Genomic DNA, 19826 nt, shown 5'->3' on the forward strand with positions numbered 1-19826 from the left:
GTGGTAAATGAGGACCGTACATCCGAACACGCTGCACCTGTTTAAATCCTATAGAAATTTTCTGAGTGGAATGATTCTGCCGCACCACCGGCCAGAACTCACTAAGAAGGGAACGTCACAGAACGAATTTCCAAAACGACTACGACTGGGAACCTACAAAGCGTTCCGCTTTGACAAACAGCGAAGACAAATCGGCGTTCATGGCAGCTCGTGTACAGCTGCGGTTCACAGGCGGCGCATGCGCACTAGGAGCATATCATCTCGCGGGCCGCAGCCAAGTCAAGCGCGGCTCCGGCATCGATAACAAGAGCCCGCGATCAGCGAGGTGGGGTGCAGTGGCCTGGCCAAGCGGGCGGAAAAATGCACCGCGGGGGGGGAGGAGGAGCCGCGCTTGTTAGCATCGCGGGGCGAAATCGCCCCCGTGGCTCGGGTTCTCCTCCCGCGGCTTCTTCACGCGCGCGGCGGCAGCGGCGTTCGCTGGCGGAAGTAATGAAGGGATCCCGCTAACGGAACGGCGGTTGCGCGTCGTCCCCCTTACCGCGCCATGCTTGACCGGGCAAAGTGACGTCTAACAAGGTGAGCCAAAGGTCAACTCGGTCCTACCCCTTATGCGCGTGCGCGTCCCTTCTGCATTCCAGCTGGAAGAGAAATGGGCGCCAAATTCGAACCGGCGAGAGTGCGTAAATACTGCTGCACGGTTTGCTGCGTTACGTGACGAACGTAAGGCCGGGTTCAGACTGTTGCCGCACTGTCGTGATAACTTTAAAGAATGCCGTCATTTCACGTCTCAGCCAACCGAACTGCGTGACACGCCGTTTTTTCACGTCCATAGATCACGATATGTCTTTTGCGTCGGTAGTCAGAACATAGTCTAACTATTTATCCTGTTCGCCGTTAATGTCTTTTTTTATCACAGAATGGGACGTGCATCTGTTGTAACGCATGTTCGTGCGTTACGGTACCAACACGGTCATTGTAATCATGACCTCCTTCTGACTAACGCCGGAATTATGAGTGGGGTTTGATGGGGACCCGCTTCTAACGCGAGACACAGGGATGCTTTTAAGGAGGGTTGATGTCCCTTTTGAGGATTATATCATATCCCTCACCTCTTTAAGGACAGTGATGACCAAGGTTGGTTAAGCCGCTGTCCATAAATATTAGGCTAAGGTGGCCTCAATTACTTCAGACGAGACAAAAAAAAAAGAAGAAGGAAAAGTAGAAAAAAACAGTAAAATTTAACAGTACAGTGGGGAAAAAAAAGATCAGTAGAAATAAATTACCAGCAGCGAAATTGGCCTGTCGTCCCAACTAAAGAATGTAGGGCGGACAGAATATACCTGTTGCAAAATCCTAGACCAGAAGCGTCAAATAATAAACTACGGGAGTTGAAAGTAGGAGGTTGAGCCGATTAAAGGTAGGTTTCGGACACGTGCATCGCATTAAGGAAAAACTTCGACAATACAAAAAGGGAGTGCTCAAGAGTTTCCGGCTCGTCGCAGAATGGATGCTGAGAGGATGTGGTCAGGGCCGGATTTGTGTATATAAAAAGTTAGAGGGTAGTCCGCACTGAAATCTAGTAGTTGTTACCTTGCACTGCCGCGATTCACCGATAAGGGGGGCTTTTATGAACTGGAAAGATGGTTAACGGAAGATCAAGAAAGGTCATCCTGATGATAACTTTGATAATGCAGACTGAATCCTCCCCAATCGAACACTATCGACTGGACATGATACAGGGCAGTTCAGAGGCAAGCTGGTTGAATGACCGGCCATTTCAAGGTAAAACATCTTGGCATGACCAAAGGACCCGCACTGCAAGAATTGCGCAAGGCTTGTGGGGGGACAAAGGAACCGAAGGTGTGGACAAGTGCATAATCTTCTATCGCCAATATCGCCAATATCGCCGGTGCCAGGAAGAATTATCGCCAATAATTCTGCCTGGTACATAAGGGTATGCACCAAAGTGTATACACTTTATAAAAAAATACCAGTAGAAGGACTGAGAGAAGATTCCGGCGCCAGATTTCTCATCGGTGTGCGGGGGATCGGTAGAATATGTAAATAAAAAGTTGAAAATGTTCAATCAAACCACCAGGAATCTGGCCGGAAGAACCTTCGCATCTTGTAGGAAAATCTCGCCAAGACTTATTTTCACTGGAGACACATTATTCGGACAAGGAAGAAAGCAAGAAAAGGCCTGCATGAATTGACCGAAGCCATGTCTGTTCGCAATCCAATTAGGGCCGTTACATACTAAAAGGAAATCTGTCGCTGCAATCGCATGCCGTCGTGGGCGCTGACATAGCAGCTAGCAGCGTTCCTCTGCGCCTCCTCTTGGCTAACCAGAAGCCTTCTTTTCGATGCTCATGTCCAACAAAAAATAGGTAATATTTATCATCTTATTCGTCTTACAGAAAACTTGTAAATTACTCTTGGCCAATAAACTTTTTGGATCTCCACTTTTATATTAGTAAAACAACTCTAAAAAATATTTTACGATATTGTAGTTTCTTGTTGTTTTTGTTTTTCAGCCGCAGACAACTTATGAGCTTATTGGCGAGCCACGCCGAGTAACAATGGAACGCTTCTCGGCGGTACATGACGGCGCACGCGCTGAAGCGCGGCTTGCCTAGACACAAGCGCCAGATTTCCCTCTAGTTATATTTGTACGAAACTATGGCTGGAGCCGGGACAACGCTATTCTAGCGGAAAGGTCAGGCCTCAGCATGAATATGGACTGAACGCCTTGCAATGAGGACTCAATGCATTCTGGGGAGGTTAATAAGGCCAATAACTGAAAGCAGTGCAACGGTGAAGAAAACCCTTCCTCAATATATCGAACTAGCAGTATAGTACCCGGCGGTGCCCAGGTGGGCCATTATATTAATGATACTAATGGGTATAACAGTTGTTCATTTATTTGTTAGTTGTCATATTTGGCTAGTTCATAGTAAAGTGGTACACACTCAGGAGCGCCTGCCTGCTGTCAGTACATAGGCTCCTACTGCAGGCGCGTCGTGGTAATGTGAAACGACTGGCAGTCGTGTTTTACTGCAACTCTCGCTAAAAGAGTTGCGCCAAGATGGTGCGCTCGAGTGAGTGAGCCAGCGAGTGAAAAACGTTTTATTGAACCGGTGAAGTGGGAGTGGTTCCCATTTTAAGAAAGCCATGTTATGAGCTGGCAGCTTTCGCTCTGGGGGAAGAATTGTCTGGACATTCAGATCGCTGTTAGTCACCAGGTTCTCCCGCAGCTCATGGGTGGGAAGAGTGGATGGAAGAAGGGGGAGGTTGTTTTGCTTGCAGTCTTAATATAATATGAGGAAGAGTGCCAGGTTGTAAACACAACTTGAATTCGGCAGGGGATTGCGCTGGGAACACACGATGGATGCCAACCGGGCGAGGGGTATTCTTCCTCATGGGGAGTGCTATCTCAGCGGATATGAACGATGCTCATAGGTACAGTTTTATAAGTAACATGGGCTCCCTCCGGGAGACGCGGGGATGTAGGAAGTCCCAACAGATGGCTGCGCTAACCTTTGCGCTTTTTACCGGTCAGTCTTCTCTTTTAGATTTATGATAAATGACAGAGCTCCTACGGGAGGTGCATGGTTGCAGAAAGTGCCAACAGATGGCAAGCACTATGCGAACGCGGGAAAATTCAACTGAACCACACGTCCATAGGGGTGTAAATTGATAAAACTCGCATGCCTTTTCATCCGCATGTTAGGACAAAATCCTGAAATTGGTTTTTGGGCAATCGAATGGGCAGCATTTGCAAGCAAAAACGACTCTGATATATCAACTGGCTGTGTGGTTATTGACGAATGTGTAAAAACACAGTGTTTTCCCGAAATCATGCTTGCCTCTATTGGGTGGGTGTCATAGAAAAATGTTGTAGAACAGTGTTTAGATACCTGAGTAAGTTACCTATCTCAACAAAAACCAGTTCAATATCTCAAATGGCGTGTGATAAAAAAAATTAATACCTGAAAACTATTTTACCGTTTTTCACTCTCCCCATGGTAGAATTTTTAAAATTTTCAGCAATAGCGACCTCCAACACCGTAATCAGCAATAGGCTCATGAAATCTGAAGCCGTTTAAAAAAGCAGTTTGGCTAGGCGTGGACATCACCTGTTAGGCTTTTTTGGCTCGTCAGCCGTGTCATTTGCAAAAAACAATTTGGCCCCTTTAGCAGCGTCACAGGGCGAAATCCTTAAAAATGGTTCTCTGCCTTTGTATGAGTAACATATGCTAGCAAAAGTCAGTTGGATAAAGGAATCGACGAAAGATTTATTTGAGAATCTTTAGGAACACCAATTTTGTTCCGGAATGCGGAATCACCTCGATAGCGTTGGTTAGGGTGAAATCCAAAAACTACTTTTTGGATATTCTTAAGGGCTACATATATCAGCAAAAAGCGCCTTAAAATGCGAACGGGGGAAGGAGGTCATCACGAATTTAAGAAAACACAATTTCCCCCTGTGTTTCCCCTGGCGCCTTTACCAAGCCCCACCTGAGGTAGGAAGCAGTACCGCTCTCTCTCTCTCTCTCTCTCTCTCTCTCTCTCTCTCTCTCTCTGCGGCGACTCCAGACAAACACGTACCCCCCTCCCATCCACTTACACCTCATCGTCAGCACCCGACACCTTTCCCTCTGTGCTGACTGCTTAACCTGACGCGTATTTTTAAATAATACAGACATGCTAGCAAAGCCTACACACTGGCCGCAACTCTCCAATCTCTACTTCGAGGAGTGGAGGGCTTCCCTGGCCAGCGCGAATCCGGACACCCAGCTCAAATGAGTTACCCAAGTGAGGACAGCCAGTCGACGCCAAGGCATCCCGGAGCACAGGGATATGCCTTCCGCGGCAGAGAGAGAGAGAGAGAGAGAGAGAGAGAGAGAGAGAGAGAGAGAGAGAGAGAGAGAGAGAGAGAGAGAGAGAGAGAGAGAGAGAGAGAGAGACTTATTCGCCCAGAAGTAGAGAGCCTGGGCTCTATGCTGTGTTAGTCAGCCAGAAGATCTTAGTTCCTGGCGGCTTCTTCGGCCATCTGGACATGGCGTAGCTGCGTTAGGGAATCGGAGCAGCGCCGCAGGGTTTCCCCCTAGATGTTTGATGCCTATGGGGGGTAGGAGAATCTTGTACAGTGGTTTTCTTTGGCATTTCCCCATTATCCCATAGCGAATCCCATAACATCGGCCTTTTTGCTCCGTAAAGAAAGATTTATTATTTCTCTCTCTCTCTACCCTTCTATCATTCCCTCCGTGATTGTTAGTAGGGGCATTTTTTTTACCTGAACTGGTGCAGATTAGTGCAGTGTCGTGCAGAACAGTGCAGAGTGCTATTGAGGATATCAATTAGTAAAAAAAAAATGAACATATGCTGCACTGCTTGCACCAGTGCAGCCAGTTCAGGTAAAAAAAATGCCTCTAATAGGGGCATTTTTTTTTACCTGAACTGGTGCAGATTAGTGCAGTGTCGTGCAGAACAGTGCAGAGTGCTATTGAGGATATCAATTAGTAAAAAAAAATGAACATATGCTGCACTGCTTGCACCAGTGCAGCCAGTTCAGGTAAAAAAAATGCCTCTAATAGGGGCATTTTTTTTACCTGAACTGGTGCAGATTAGTGCAGTGTCGTGCAGAACAGTGCAGAGTGCTATTGAGGATATCAATTAGTAAAAAAAAATGAACATATGCTGCACTGCTTGCACCAGTGCAGCCAGTTCAGGTAAAAAAAATGCCTCTAATAGGGGCATTTTTTTTACCTGAACTGGTGCAGATTAGTGCAGTGTCGTGCAGAACAGTGCAGAGTGCTATTGAGGATATCAATTAGTAAAAAAAAATGAACATATGCTGCACTGCTTGCACCAGTGCAGCCAGTTCAGGTAAAAAAAAATGCCTCTTCTATCTCTAGGATTGAATGGGGCTTAGGACAGTTCCCCGCAGATTGTATCAGAAAAACAGCACTTGATAATTATAGTAAGGCATGATGATATATAGAATCATGCCATCCCTAAAACCAACAATTAACAGACGCCGCGAGAGCTCCATGGCAATTCAGCCGTCGCAAAGGTTTCTGTTCGTCAAAAAGTGCTGAAGAATGTAGTCTCAAAGTATTGTTTTAACCCTTAGAGCAATATGCATGAGCTTAATGTGACGCGGAATCTCTTGACTGTTATGATTTATGTACGCCGCGTTATACAGCAAAGCACAAAAATAGTTTAGGCGAACTTTAGCAACGCTTTGTGGCAGGGTAGTTGGTTGAACATCGTTTTTAGGAGTGTGCTAGGTATAACACCAACCGGACTGTAAAGGACACATACAATTGACCACCCACCGCGGGGGCTCAGTGGTTAAGGCGTTCTGCTGCTGAGCACGAGGACGCGGGTTCGATTTTCTGCCACGGCCGCTTTTCTAATGGAGGCGAAAAGCAAAAACGCCCGTGGGTTCGAGATTTCGGCGCACGTTAAAGATCCCCAGCTGGTCAAAATCAATCCGGAGCCCTACACACGGCGCGCCTGTGAAGCATCGGCGCATTAAACCCCACAACCAATCAATCATCGATCAACATAGACTTGTCGTAAATAAGTTTAGATGTTAGGAGTTTAGAAGTTGAAAATTTAGATGAAAACGTGACTTAAAGAAGTTTACATGATCTCATAGTGTAGCATTAGCTCCGCGACAGTAGGAGGTAATCGAAAATATTGCCTAGGACAGTTACCACCTGTAACAGGAAAAAAAAACATGCTCGGGCATCTCCCGCCTTCCACACAGCAGGAAGTTGGCCCCTCCCAGCATAACGTAACCCCGCTCCGCCTGTCTTACCTTAGTAGAAAGCACCCCTCTGTGCAAGAGAAAGGAAAAAAACTGATGTTTGTTAAATTAGGGTGTTGGAAACTAAGAAATGGGGTTCGGTCGGTACCAGAATCCCGGGACGCTCGCCGCCGAGTCTGTACACAAAGCAGCCGCGTCGGCGGATTGCCTCGAAAGCGCGTCATCCCTATTTCATATTTGCCGCGCTTTCGAGGCGCTTTTTCAAAGAAAGTGCTACGAGTTGTGCCGCGCCTCCGCCAGATGGCGCCACGGGTCCCGCGACCGAGAGAAGTCGCAGTGAAACATCCCCCTTTGCGAGGGGCACGATCAAATGCAGAGCATTTCCGGGGGCGCACGACGTTAAGTAGTTTGCGTTACGTTAATGTTGTTGCACTTGTGGCAACTGCTCACGAGAGAACGCTCGTCAGCAGTAATTTGAATGAGTGTTCATAGCGTTTCATTCTGTGTCGGCTTTGTGGCGCAGTTGGTAGAGCACCATGTACATTGCGTTCCGCCCGCAGGGTCGAGGGATCGAAACCTGGCGCCGGATACTATTTTCTTTTTTATATAGTAGGGAGGGGTGCGGTGCGGACTACGGACGTCAACGCGGGTGACATCGTGAGTTACTGAAATGCTCTGCATTTAAAAGAACGAACTAAAATAAGACAAGTCTTCTCGAAGTCGAAACGTCGAAATAATCCCTCCGCTGTTGCTGTTACCGAGGTTTCTTACTTTATACTTTATATATATATATATATATATTGTAGTGTGAAGAGGTGACAGTGGTCAAAAGCTCTATGCTATCTCCTACCCTTGCAAGGAGATTGGCCGTCGTGCAATAACGGCAAGGAAGATGAAGCACCGGTGAACTGGACAGGCATCATCTTCAGCGTGGACCGCGAGAAGAGCGCGTGAGACCCAGCCGTGTGCCCCGCTTGCTTTGGACTGCCTTCTCTGAGCATCTTGCCGCAATTCCTTCCGCAATAAACCCATCCTACATTTTGGTGGAGGTGCGGGGTACACGGCTGGGTCTCACGCGATCAAGCCTTTTTGACGTTACGTCGGTTGCTCACCTCACCCCCTATACTGCGCCACTTCGATCCTCGTGCGCCCACCGAGATCCATACTGACGCCAGTGGCGTAGGGTTGGGAGCCGTACTTGCCCAGAGGAAGCCAGAATTTGAAGAGTACGTCGTTGCCTATGCGAGCCGCACGCTTACAAAAGCCGAATCTAATTACTCCGTCACGGAGAAAGAGTGTTTGGCCATCGTGTGGGCTATTGCCAAGTTCCGTCCCTACCTTTACGGCCGTACCTTCGATGTCGTGACAGACCATCACGCCCTTTGCTGGCTGACATCACTGAAGGATCCCTCTGGTCGCCTTGCCAGATGGGCTCTACGCCTCCAGGAATACGACATCCGCGTAATATATCGGTCTGGGCGAAAACACAACGATGCGGACGCCCTGTCCCGTTCACCTCTGGGCACGGATACAGCAGACCTTAGCGCCATTGACTCTATACCCCGACATTACAACCGTTTGAGGACATGGCGGGGCAACAGCGGCAGGATCCTTGGATATCCTCACTCTGCGACCTCCTTTCTAATCCTACGCTGCATACCGCTCCCCGGGCGTTGCGACGTCAGGCTGCGCACTTCGCGATCCGTGATGGACTTCTTTATCGCCGCAATTATCGTCCAGAAGGACGCAAGTGGTTGCTCGTGATCCCTCGTCACTTGCGGACTGCCATTTGTGAAAGCTTCCACGCGGATGTGCATTGTGCCCACGCAGGCGTGCTTAAGACGTACGAAAGACTGCGGCAGCGCTATTTCTGGAGAGGCATGTACACCTTCGTGATGAAGTTTATCCGGGCATGCGAAAACTGCCAGCGTCGTAAGTCCCCGCATCAACAACAAACCGGCCCAATGCAGCCTTTACCCTGCCCAGCACGCCCTTTCGACCGGATCGGCATTGACTTATATGGGCCGCTGCCAGTTACTGCTGCCGGCAACCGTTGGGCCGTGGTTGCTATCGACCATCTTACGCGCTACGCTGAGACAGCTGCGCTACCGGCCGCCACGGCGAGCGAAGTTGCTTCTTTCCTACTACATCGTTTCATCCTCCGTCACGGAGCACCACGTGAACTTCTGAGTGATCGAGGGCGTGTCTTTTTGTCGGAAGTCATAGAAGCTCTGCTGGAAAAATGCAAGGTGACTCATCGCACCACTACTGCCTACCACCCGCAGACGAACGGGCTGACGGAGAGGTTCAACCGCACTCTTGGCGATATGCTGGCCAAGTACATTTCTTCTGACCACTCCAACTGGGACGCGATTCTTCCCTTTGTGACGTACGCGTATAACACCGCGGTACAGTCCACCACAGGATTCTCTCCTTTTTTCCTCCTGTACGGTCGAGAACCATCCTGCACTCTCGACACCATCCTCCCCTATCGTCCTGATGTTTCGGAGCACACGACTATTTCTCGACTCAGCAGCCACGCCGAAGAATGCCGCCAGATTGCCCGCGCCTTCACTTCTGAAGACCAGTCACACCAAAAACATCATCGTGATGGCGACCGCCCAGACGCGACTTTTTCTCCCGGCTCCCTGGTATGGCTTTGGATACCGACTACTACTCCTGGTCTCTCCAGCAAGCTGTTATCCAAGTATCACGGCCCCTACCGCGTCGTCGAACGCACGTCGCCTGTCAATTACGTTGTCGAGCCGCTAACCCCGTCTTCAGACCTCCGTCGCCGAGGCCGCGAGACAGTCCACGTGCAGCGCCTCAAGCGTTATTATGACCCTGTTGTCGTGGCGTGCCCATAAGTCGCCAGGGTGGCTCCCTTCACCGCGGGGGGTGATTGTAGTGTGAAGAGGTGACAGTGGTCAAAAGCTCTATGCTATCTCCTACCCTTGCAAGGAGATTGGCCGTCGTGCAATAACGGCAAGGAAGATGAAGCACCGGTGAACTGGACAGGCATCATCTTCAGCGTGGACCGCGAGAAGAGCGCGTGAGACCCAGCCGTGTGCCCCGCTTGCTTTGGACTGCCTTCTCTGAGCATCTTGCCGCAATTCCTTCCGCAATAAACCCATCCTACAATATATATATATATATATATATATATATATATATATATATATATATATATATATATATATATATATATATATATATATATATATATATATATATATATATATATATATATATATATATATATATATATATATATATATATATATATATATATATATATATATATATATATATGTTTATCTTGCAATCATTTTCTTTGAACATAATCTTGGTAGGTATTGTGACAAGTGTACTGTTCATACTACCCGTGATCGAGGACATCGGGTTGAAGACACATCGTAAGAAGGATTAAGATTAATCACGCTAATTGAGCAAACAGGAGGCGTACTGCTGGTTGTAGAAATTGGTGAAAATGGTTGCCCCCTGTGTTCTCAGTTTGACCACCAGAAGAAGACGCATTTACAGGAAGAAATATCTGACCGTTACTGGGCGCACATGCAACGCAAACCATTGTTAGCCAGAAAGAAAACGTTGTGAGTCAAGACATGAGAGAAAGCAGATGTTTCTGGCCGAAGGCGCCGCGAATCGCCGACAAGTTCGAAGAGCCCGGCACCGAAAAGATAGCCAAGAACAGTAGAGCCATCGGGCTCTGTACCCATAATTCTAATGATGGCACGCGATTGCAGCGCTGGTTTTGTGTCGAGGAAAGAGTGAGAAACTGTATGTTCCAAGTCAACTATTTGGGAAAAGGAAATCGGCTCCGCACTAAGACTCAGAAATGCGGGATTGGCTGGAATGATCGAAAGCTCCGGATGCCATGGCATGAGAAGAACGCCAGTTTCGCTTGCTTGCTTGCTTTCTTGCACAGTCAGGCGGTACTCTCTCTCTCTCTCTCTCTCTCTCTCTCTCTCTCTCTCTCTCTCTCTCTCTCTCTCTCTCTCTCTCTCTCTCTCTCTCTCTCTCTCTCTCTCTCTCTCTCAAGGCGACTTTCTTTTGGGAGAGGTGAAATTTCTTTTTTATCGCTAATATAGCACTCTACATTCCCCCAAACTTGGCTAAGCCAGGCCCAAGGTTCCTTCTGCTCTCAACTAAAAGAGAAGAGCTTTCGTGTTGGTGTTGAATACATTAAATTGCAATATTCCTTCAGATAGTGCCCCTCCCACTGTATTTCTTGCGTAGAAGAAAGGTGATAGAGCCGGAATTCTTGCTTCACCGCAAACGCTAATAAAATTCACGAAACGTGGACAGCAAAACGTGCCCCTTTCGAATTTTAAGATCTCAATTCGTGTCATTCTGACAGGAAAATAAAGGAGATATGAGCGTCAGTTGACTTGAAACAGTGTCGGCCTCTCTATTGCGGCTCCAAATATGAGTGATTGTTATCCTACGACTCTGTTATAGTATTTTTATCTGTATTAGAAACTGCCTTGTGTCACAAGCAGAATGTCGCGGTCACGTGCATCAGCGGGCCTAGTGTACATTTCGCTAGCTCCTTGCAGCGACCCGAGAATACAGACAGCGCATGCTGCCATTCGTTTTCTCGGTCGCAGCCACGAATAAAGACTATACGGGCGAGTGCCCCGCTCATTGATCGAGCCGAGAGTGCGCTCTCTGCGTGCATTCGCGGCGCCGGAATACATGTGTATATACCCTCATCTGAAATTCCGATGAACCCGAGCATTAATGACCGAGCATATCGGAAATTTATGCCCACGCAGGTACGCTTCGGCGGCTCGTGGGGCAGCCAGCACATGCTCCAAAAAGGCGCGCGCTCGCCTTGTTTGCGTTTTTTTTAGAGACATATGCGGCTCGCCGTGATGCATCCTTCTTAAGGATAGCGGAGGAAATGAATTCAAGCTTTTTGCCTAGACGAGTGTTGAAGAACCATGCGCCCTTCAATTCCCATCTTTTTGTCCCGATTTTTACACTTATAAGGCGTGCGATTCTCGCGCAGAATGGAGCGCTCTACCAAGAGCCGTGTTATGATTACTTCATGCGTAAGCATTCTTAGGAGACACTTTCAGGAAGTCTGTCTGTCTGTCTGTCTGCGTGTCTGTAGTAAATGACATGATAAAAGGTCCCAGGTTGTCCGTCCGTCCGTCCGTCTGACCGTAATGCGTGACATGATCAAAGGCCCCAGGCGGCTTTTATTATTAAAATACCCTTGAAACTCAATCTGTTCGCCCGTGAGTATGCCTATAACTCGAAACAAGATGTATTCCATCTGTATACACGTGTCATGTGGGCCGCACAAATGGCTGTTCGGCCCGTCGATCCACCCCACTAGAGTGAACTAGAATACTTGCCCAAGTATTCTAGTTCACTCTAACCCCACCAAACAGCACTCCTGGCCACGTGACGAAGAGGCAGTTTGTGGGACGGTGCGGTGCAATATGTGTGCGCAGCGGCCCGGTTGCGTGATGCCTCGTAGGAGAGAGTACCTCGTCGCTCCTGGCGTGGAGACGAGCAGCCAAAACTAACGCTTACGCATTATCTGACAACTCCCACTCGAGAGTTCCTACATCTTTTGGCTTTTACCATTGTCTATCCTGCAAGGACAAAAAATATGAAATGAGCTCATCAGGTAGGGTAACTGTTGAATACGTATTTACCCCTGGTGTAAACAGGAAGGGGGGAGTGAGGGGGCCATGCCCCCCCCCCCTCCAAAATTATTGATACTGGAGGGGTGGGGGTGGGGGTATAGCGAAATTGAGCCTGTCAACAGATAATACCAACCGATAATTGTTTTTGTGTGGATAAGCTATCCACTAACTACATGCGACTTTGATAGAATAGTCTTCTAATCTTCCATTGTCTCAATGATGCACGTCGTGAGTGTATTTATATTTTCGTTGCTATCATTGGCGGTTGCACCTTTCATTTCATTTCATTTTCTTAAAGGGGCACTGACACAAAAATTTTGCATCTTGTTTTTTTTTTTTTTTGTTGCGATAAGTAGCTAGTGACCTACTTATAACCTGTAGAAACCTCATTTGCTTCAGCGTGCGACGGTTGTTTAATTAGAGGCATTTTCAATGCGTCCAGTCGCAGTTTCGGTTTCAGCGAGTGCCGCGAAACGATGGATTTTGTGGATTTTGTGTGAACAAAGCTGACCACGTGACCGTCGGAGGGATATCACAGAGCAGAGCCGCCGTAGCACTGTCGAATCCGCATCGACGGCAGTTTCTGCGAATGCCCCCACGTACTGATCTCGTGAGGCGCTTAATTAAAAAGCGACCGTGGATGTGACGCAGGCGCTGCGAGTGCAAATGCTACCGCGGCTAAAGAACGACGCGCGACGCTCGAGACGGTGGGTGGCAAGACGCGCGCTGGGAGCAGCCGGCCGGTCTGCCTACAGGTCCGCCTACAGATGTGTTCGGCTTAGCACTGCGGCGGATATTCGAGTGCCGCTCTCGTAAGCGGTGCAGGTGACAATTTTTAATGCAACCCGCCATCGCATCATTAACTCCTTACTCATGTAAGCCACCATGGTCGGGACTTGGGGACAATTTCGTGCAGCGGTAACAAGCTATCACTCGAGCTACCTGCGCCGGCCTGGGCCACTTCGCGGCCGTGGCCGCCGCCTGCACAGCGACCGTGCGGCTCGCTCAGTGGGCTTTTCGTGTCTCCGGCGCGTTTTCGCGTCCAATGTAAATAAAAAGTAATAGAAACAGAGTGCCTGGAATCGCTGTAGAACTTTGGTCGCGGCCAGCTACCCGATGAGCTGACGAAATCACGGCGCCTCCGCCGCCAACGATCGGGTCGTTCATTCTCGAGAGCAGAAGCTCCGCCCTCTGGCCCTCCGATTGGAGCGGCGAGCTGGGCGAGCCGGCGAAAAACGCCGGCAGTGCGGAAGCGGCAAACACAAACTCGTGACGTGTTTGGATGTTGTTTATTTACACAATATCCTCGGGATGTCGATTGCGCGTGGTCCTCTGCTGGCTGCTCGGTTGCGTTTTGCACACTTTAAAATTGATTTTAAATATGTTCTAGGCTGTATTCGCCGCTGATATTTTGCAGATGATGTATATGTGTTCCCACCAATCTATCTCCGAAGTTATCTCGCCTTCAAAATTTTGTGTCAGTTCCCCTTTAAAGATCCCATTGAAGGGGTATTACATAAGGGGTGGGTATATACATGAAAACGTGAAAGCCATATTTTATTACAATGCAAGGTAATTTGTTACGGTGTTCAAAAAGGTGGGAGGACAGGTTATGGCGGTGATTTCATTAGAAAGGCCGTTACAGTCCATTGCTGCACGAAGAAAGAATGAAGACGAAAAAGTGACGGTGCGCGTACGCGGACGCGCAACTTGTTGCGGGTGACTGGTGCGATGGGAGATGCCTGCCGGAGGGAGAATATATGGTGACCTGCCGAGTGAGCTGTAAAAAAACTTGGGAAAAAGGCAAAGACTAGAAATGCGGCGACGAGATGCAAGCAATGATAGGCCAGATTCTGTTTTCAGTGCCGATATGCTGACGTCGTAAGAGTACTTTAAATGAATAAATCGTGTTGCTCGATTTTGAAGCGACTCGAGTTGATTGATGAGATATACTTGATGTGGGTTCCAAATGGCTGATGCGTATTCTAACTTCGTCCTTACGAGAGATTGATAAGCTAGTAATTTGACATTGTTAGGGGCGCGACACAAATGGCGTTTTAAGAACCCGAGTGTTTTGTTAGCAGATGCAATGATGTGCGTAATGTGCGTTGCCCAAGTTAGATCGCTACAAAGGGTTACTCCGAGATATTTATAGGAAGGAACTGGTTCGAGGTTTGTGTCAGCAATTTGGTACGGGAATACAATCGGATTTCGACGGTGTTGGAAAGAAACAGTTTTACATTTGTTAGGGTTTAGTTCTATTAGCCAAAGGTTACACCATTCTTGCAAGCTTCGTAAGTCAGTTTGAAGAGGCGTGTTATCGGAAACGGTGTTTATTTTACGATAAATAACGCAGTCGTCTGCAAGTATGCGTATGTTAGAAGATACATTCATTGGTGGGTCAATAATGTAAATCAAAAACAGAAGTGGGCTTAGGACGGACGCTTGATGGACACCTGAGGTTACCAGGGTAGAGTTAGAGATTTGATTGTTGACGGAAACTGATTGCGAACGGTTAGTTAAGAATTCTTTAGTCCATGCTAATATGTCGGCATTTAAATGTAACGTAGCAAGTTTTAGTAGTAGACGCTCATGAGGGACTTTGTCAAATGCTTTTGCGAAATCGACGAAGATGGCGTCAGTCTGAAGGTTAGAGTCGAGGTTAACATGCAGGTCGTGAACAAACATAGCTAGCTGCGTTTCACACGAAAACCCTTTCCTAAAGCCATGCTGCGTGGGATGAAAAAAATGGTTGGAATCAAGGAAGTCCATGATATGTGTGTAGATGATATGCTCGAGGATTTTGCAAGGTACGCTGGTTAATGAAATGGGACGATAATTTAATGGGGAGTGTTTGTTACCTGATTTGTGGACTGGAACGACCTTTTCGTGCTTCCAATCTGGAGGCAGCATTCCTGTTGAAACTGATTATGAAAATAGTAGACACAGATATGCTGCACAGATATGTTTAGTATTTTTTAGAAGTTTGGACGTAATATTGTCTACACCAGCTGAAGAAGAAAGTTGGATTTTGTCTATCAGTGATGAAATGCCGCTGGGAGAAAATGCAATTGCTGGCGTGGTACATTCAAAGTTCGCATGAGAATTGGTAAATGACGACTCAGTTTCTTGGGTGAAAACTCATGCGAAGGCGGCGTTAAACACGTGTGCACATTCCGCGTCACTTAGGGCATCACATGGCAAGACCATACCATGTGAAGCAGGTAGGCTTTGCTGTTGCACAGAGTGCGGATCTTTGAGGTAAGGGTGTGGTGGTGAACCGGTAGATATTTGAATGGGGCTAATCTACAGTGATTCATGATGTTCCTGTATGTGACTAGCCTGTCTGTTTTTGCGACAGATTTCCCTACGGAATAAGAGACCCCGGAGATGCGGCATTGCACCAGTTTTGACTACGCCTAGCTGACGCGCTTCATAAATGATAATCGCCGTAAAAACGGAACAGTGGCTTTCTGCAGAGACATACATACGCACGTTGAGCTCTATGACTTCCATGAAGTGGATTCTCGCCGACTTAAACAGAAATATGTGCCCAACACAAGAAGTTCACAAGAGTTCACAGTACTCGGAGAGTTTGAGCCCCAAAGCACACGACATTCGCGGTCAAAGCAGCCGTTCCCAGGACGAATGAAGTCTGTGGGAAGGACGTTCAACGTGCAGACGCTAACGCTCGCGTGTATTGTGGGAGGCGGCACAAAACATGGTCTGCTTGGGGCATCTGCAGCAGATGTTCGTGGGACATACTACTCATGGGGATAAAAAGAGTTTACTCATTTAATTTCCACCAAAGACTTTCGTGCACAGCAGCACGTCTCAGATGTGCTGTATAGCAGCTTTTTAGACTCTGCGGCAGAGAGAAGGTGCGCTAATGGCGAATGCTGAGAAGACTGCTGAAGTACAAAATTTATGGAGATAGATATACTTTTCTTTCGCAGTTCTTGCCTATTTCAGAGAATTTACTATATTGCTAAAGGGTGCAATTACACAGGCATCTCCTTATTCTGGCATTAAACTCATTTTTATTTCCTGCAAATTTTATAGTTTTTTTTTTTTTTACCGTTCAACCGTTTTAGGTCTCCACGTTCCGCTATGCGGGAAATCGGGATTCCACAGAATAAAGCCGATAGCTGCTTCCGACTACTAACCGTTTCTCAGCTTGCTATCAACTCTAGGTAGCGAAATTTATTTTGGTTGTATTTTATCGATCCATGGCGCCAAAGTTGGGATTCGAAGAGAATCTTGGATAACTAACGTGACTAAACGCTGCGTAACGCTGCTAGTTAGCGCCTTAACTACGTGTCAATTTGGGGATTTCTGCGCTGAAATAAATCGAATTGAGTAATTAAGTTACGGAGGCTCCGTACAGCAGCCTTACATGCCAGGCCAACACGAAAGTGTAGTGGCGTTGCTTCTACTGCCCGAGAGGTGACGGCTTCGGTTACTGTTCCGTAGTACTTTAATTATATTTACGTAAAATTCATGAACGCCCGTGAGTGCACACTTCTAGAAGCGCGAAGAGAACCTCCAGTGGCCTCGATTATCCGGCCCACTATTACGCGCCTAGGTGGAAAGGGCACCTATGTTCATCTGTGTCAAGTTCAAAACTCTATTTTTCGTTGTTGTCTTTCATATCACGCGAAAGGTGTTGCAAAGCACGGGACATCAACGTGCACCGATCAGGCGTGACGGCATTATTTCGCGTCGACCTGACACGCACGTCCCGCATGTCAATCTTCGCCATTGCCAGCCGTATGACTGCCAGCCAGAACCTCACTCTCGAACAACGGGGCCAAATGTCGAGCGTACACGTTCTCATGCGAGCAGGCACGAAAAAACCATTTCGATAACGCATCACTTATATACCAACGCGGAACGCGGTCACCACAACACCGCGGCCGAACGCGTGGCGCATCCCTCCATCGGAGGCGATCGCGAACCGACTTCCGAATGAGCGCTCTTTTTCGGGCCCACAATCAATGAGTCGCCATGGCAGCGACGCACCACGCTACACACGCGGCGAGAAAAGCAGGGCCAGTGGTAGCACCACCGGGCAGCCTCGCCTGCCGCAGCGGCCCGTCACCGGCCCGGAAAGAGAAAAAGCAACTGCTCGGCCACACCACGGCCAGACACGGCCGGGCGGCCACCCCCAAGTGGAACGCCATCCGTTTGCGGCCGGCTCGGAGGATCGTCCCTGCCGCCGGCTGCCGCTCTTGAAGCGGCACAGCTCTCTTGGGACTGGTAGCCGAACCCCCCCGCCGCCCCCAGCCGGGTCAGCGTTCCGATCCCCTGGACTTGCGCTTCCCGGTGCTACGGCGAGTTGAACTCCGAGCCGACCATGCCCTCTCTTCCTTGAGCTACGCCAGCTAACGGTTGGTTCGTTTTTTTATCGATGCTGCCTGCTCTTCTTAACCCTATGACTTCCTTATTTCTTCTTTTGTGTGACATGATCTTGGTTTTTGAACTTCCCATGGGGCTTGTTGTCTGTTGAGTGGCACGGATAAATAAATACAAGAAACGTAAATTGAGCCAGGATAAGGTGAAGATTATATTGAAGAAAGAGCCCTGAGCATCGAAACTGACAAGCTTGAGGAAAACGCTGAAGGTTAAATGGAAAAGTAGTGGAAACGAAGTTCAAGTCCACTATTTGTGGACTACCTCCTGTGATATAAATTTTCGGGCCATGGAGACGGGTTGCTCAGTGGAACCCTTGCAGCGAACTTAAAAAGGACCGCGTAACCTTTTTGAGGAGAAGAGAATTATTATGGCTCTATTTTTACGTGGAGCATCTAAATCTTCCGTCAGTAAAAGGAGAGTGCTAAATAAGTAAAGAAATTTTTGCCTTTACGAGCACAAACATTGTTGAGAAGTAGCTTGATGCTTTGATTAACAGTCATCATAATAATTATTAAGCATCAAATAACTGTTTTCTTCACCTTGTTTCTGTAACGAATACTCCGAAAAGATTTAAGTCGATTGTGCATTCATGTTTGGAGAGTGGGTAATGCAAGTACAATACATCGACTAAGTATCAACTTAGCCTACTTGTGGTGTTTATGGCGATTGTGCTTGAGCAGGTAAACAAAAATGTTGGATGCTGGCTCTCGTGGGCTGCTTAGTTTCTTAAGATTTCAATGTGACACATTTATACATTGAGTATTTTCTTGTTAGTGCTATTCCGAAATGAAAAAAAAAAAAAAAAAGAAACGTTATCCGCTTGTAAAAGGACTGATGCGTCCCGCGGAAATTGGTATAGGGCTATTTCTCCTCGCTGAAATAAAAAAAAATAAACTCACGTAACCACGTGAATAAATGCCGTAAGGCAGCGGAAACAGCCCATACCATGTGAAGAACTCAGATTACCCATCTATGCTGGCCGTGTTAGAGCCATTTTTAGCTTACTATAACCAGATTCCGTCAATGCTTTTGAAGGACTCTGCTACAACGTATGTGTCAGCCGTTCGATTCGTCTGTCGGACGGGTGTACACCCATCCTAAGCAAACGCCTTTATTCGTAGTCCTGTACTTATAATGTCGATAACTGCGCAGTTGAGTGGAAGGCCATTAGAGTGTATGCCCCAAATTATGCACATATCAGGAGACTCCCTTGTTTCCCCTGGATAAGTTTTTTTTTTTAAGAAACAGAGCACAATACACTGCTTATGGGAGATTTTAATTGTGTCTGACATGCTTCTGATCTTCCGGTGTCTAGTGTGGGGGGTATGGCGCTAGCGCTCAGATACTTCAAGGCTCGTTGAGTGAGTACGGCGTTGTCGGTGCTGGATTCGAAAGAGGGTGTCGCACGCAGTTCAGTGTATATCCATGTTAATCTGTTTCTTTATGTCTGTGGTTACAGGCGTGTGAAGCCCATATTTTTAGATGATCACGGCATGGTTTCTCCGTCAATCGGGCCACCAGAAAAAAACGTGTTAATCGGTTTCAGTGCGAGTTATGGAAGATTAATAATTGACTTCTGACTTCTTTCAGGCGTAAATTTTCGGCACAGTGTTTCTATGTGCCTCGTTCGTCCACTTTTCAAAAATGGCGTCTATTCAAGCAGGAAATTAGAAAATTTGGCTATAGAGGCTTCGGCTCGGATGGCATTCCTAAAACGCTATTACCTCGAGAACTATAGCAGGATTTTGACTCGGCTGCATGAATTAAAAAGAAATCCTTACCCAAAAGCCCATTTTGATGGGATTTTTAATTTTAACGTCAAAACGCAGAGCTAAATCGCAAAAAAAGGTATAGGCGTGCTTTGATTAGGTCGCGGAGCTAGCGATTTTTAGAGGGTCAGTCGAAAAAGACTCATTAAGGGATGAGAGGCAATCGTTCTTGCGAAAGAAACT

The 19826-nt window shown here is 47.5% G+C and overlaps 1 protein-coding gene across 1 annotated transcript in view; it reads left to right on the forward strand.

Annotated features, from left to right (window-relative positions):
• Positions 1–244: 244 nt before the first annotated feature.
• LOC144174775 (WD repeat-containing protein 17-like) overlaps positions 245–19826 on the forward strand; it is a 122855-nt gene continuing 103273 nt past the window's right edge. Inside the window, exon 1 of the mRNA XM_077703651.1 lies at positions 245–576. The gene's annotated coding sequence lies outside the window, so the exon portion shown is untranslated. The remainder of the gene's footprint in view (positions 577–19826) is intronic.

Source organism: Haemaphysalis longicornis, unplaced genomic scaffold (genome assembly GCF_048455015.1).
Source record: "Haemaphysalis longicornis isolate Haplotype H1 unplaced genomic scaffold, Haemaphysalis longicornis Haplotype H1 scaffold_3, whole genome shotgun sequence".
Lineage (NCBI taxonomy): Eukaryota > Metazoa > Arthropoda > Arachnida > Ixodida > Ixodidae > Haemaphysalis > Haemaphysalis longicornis.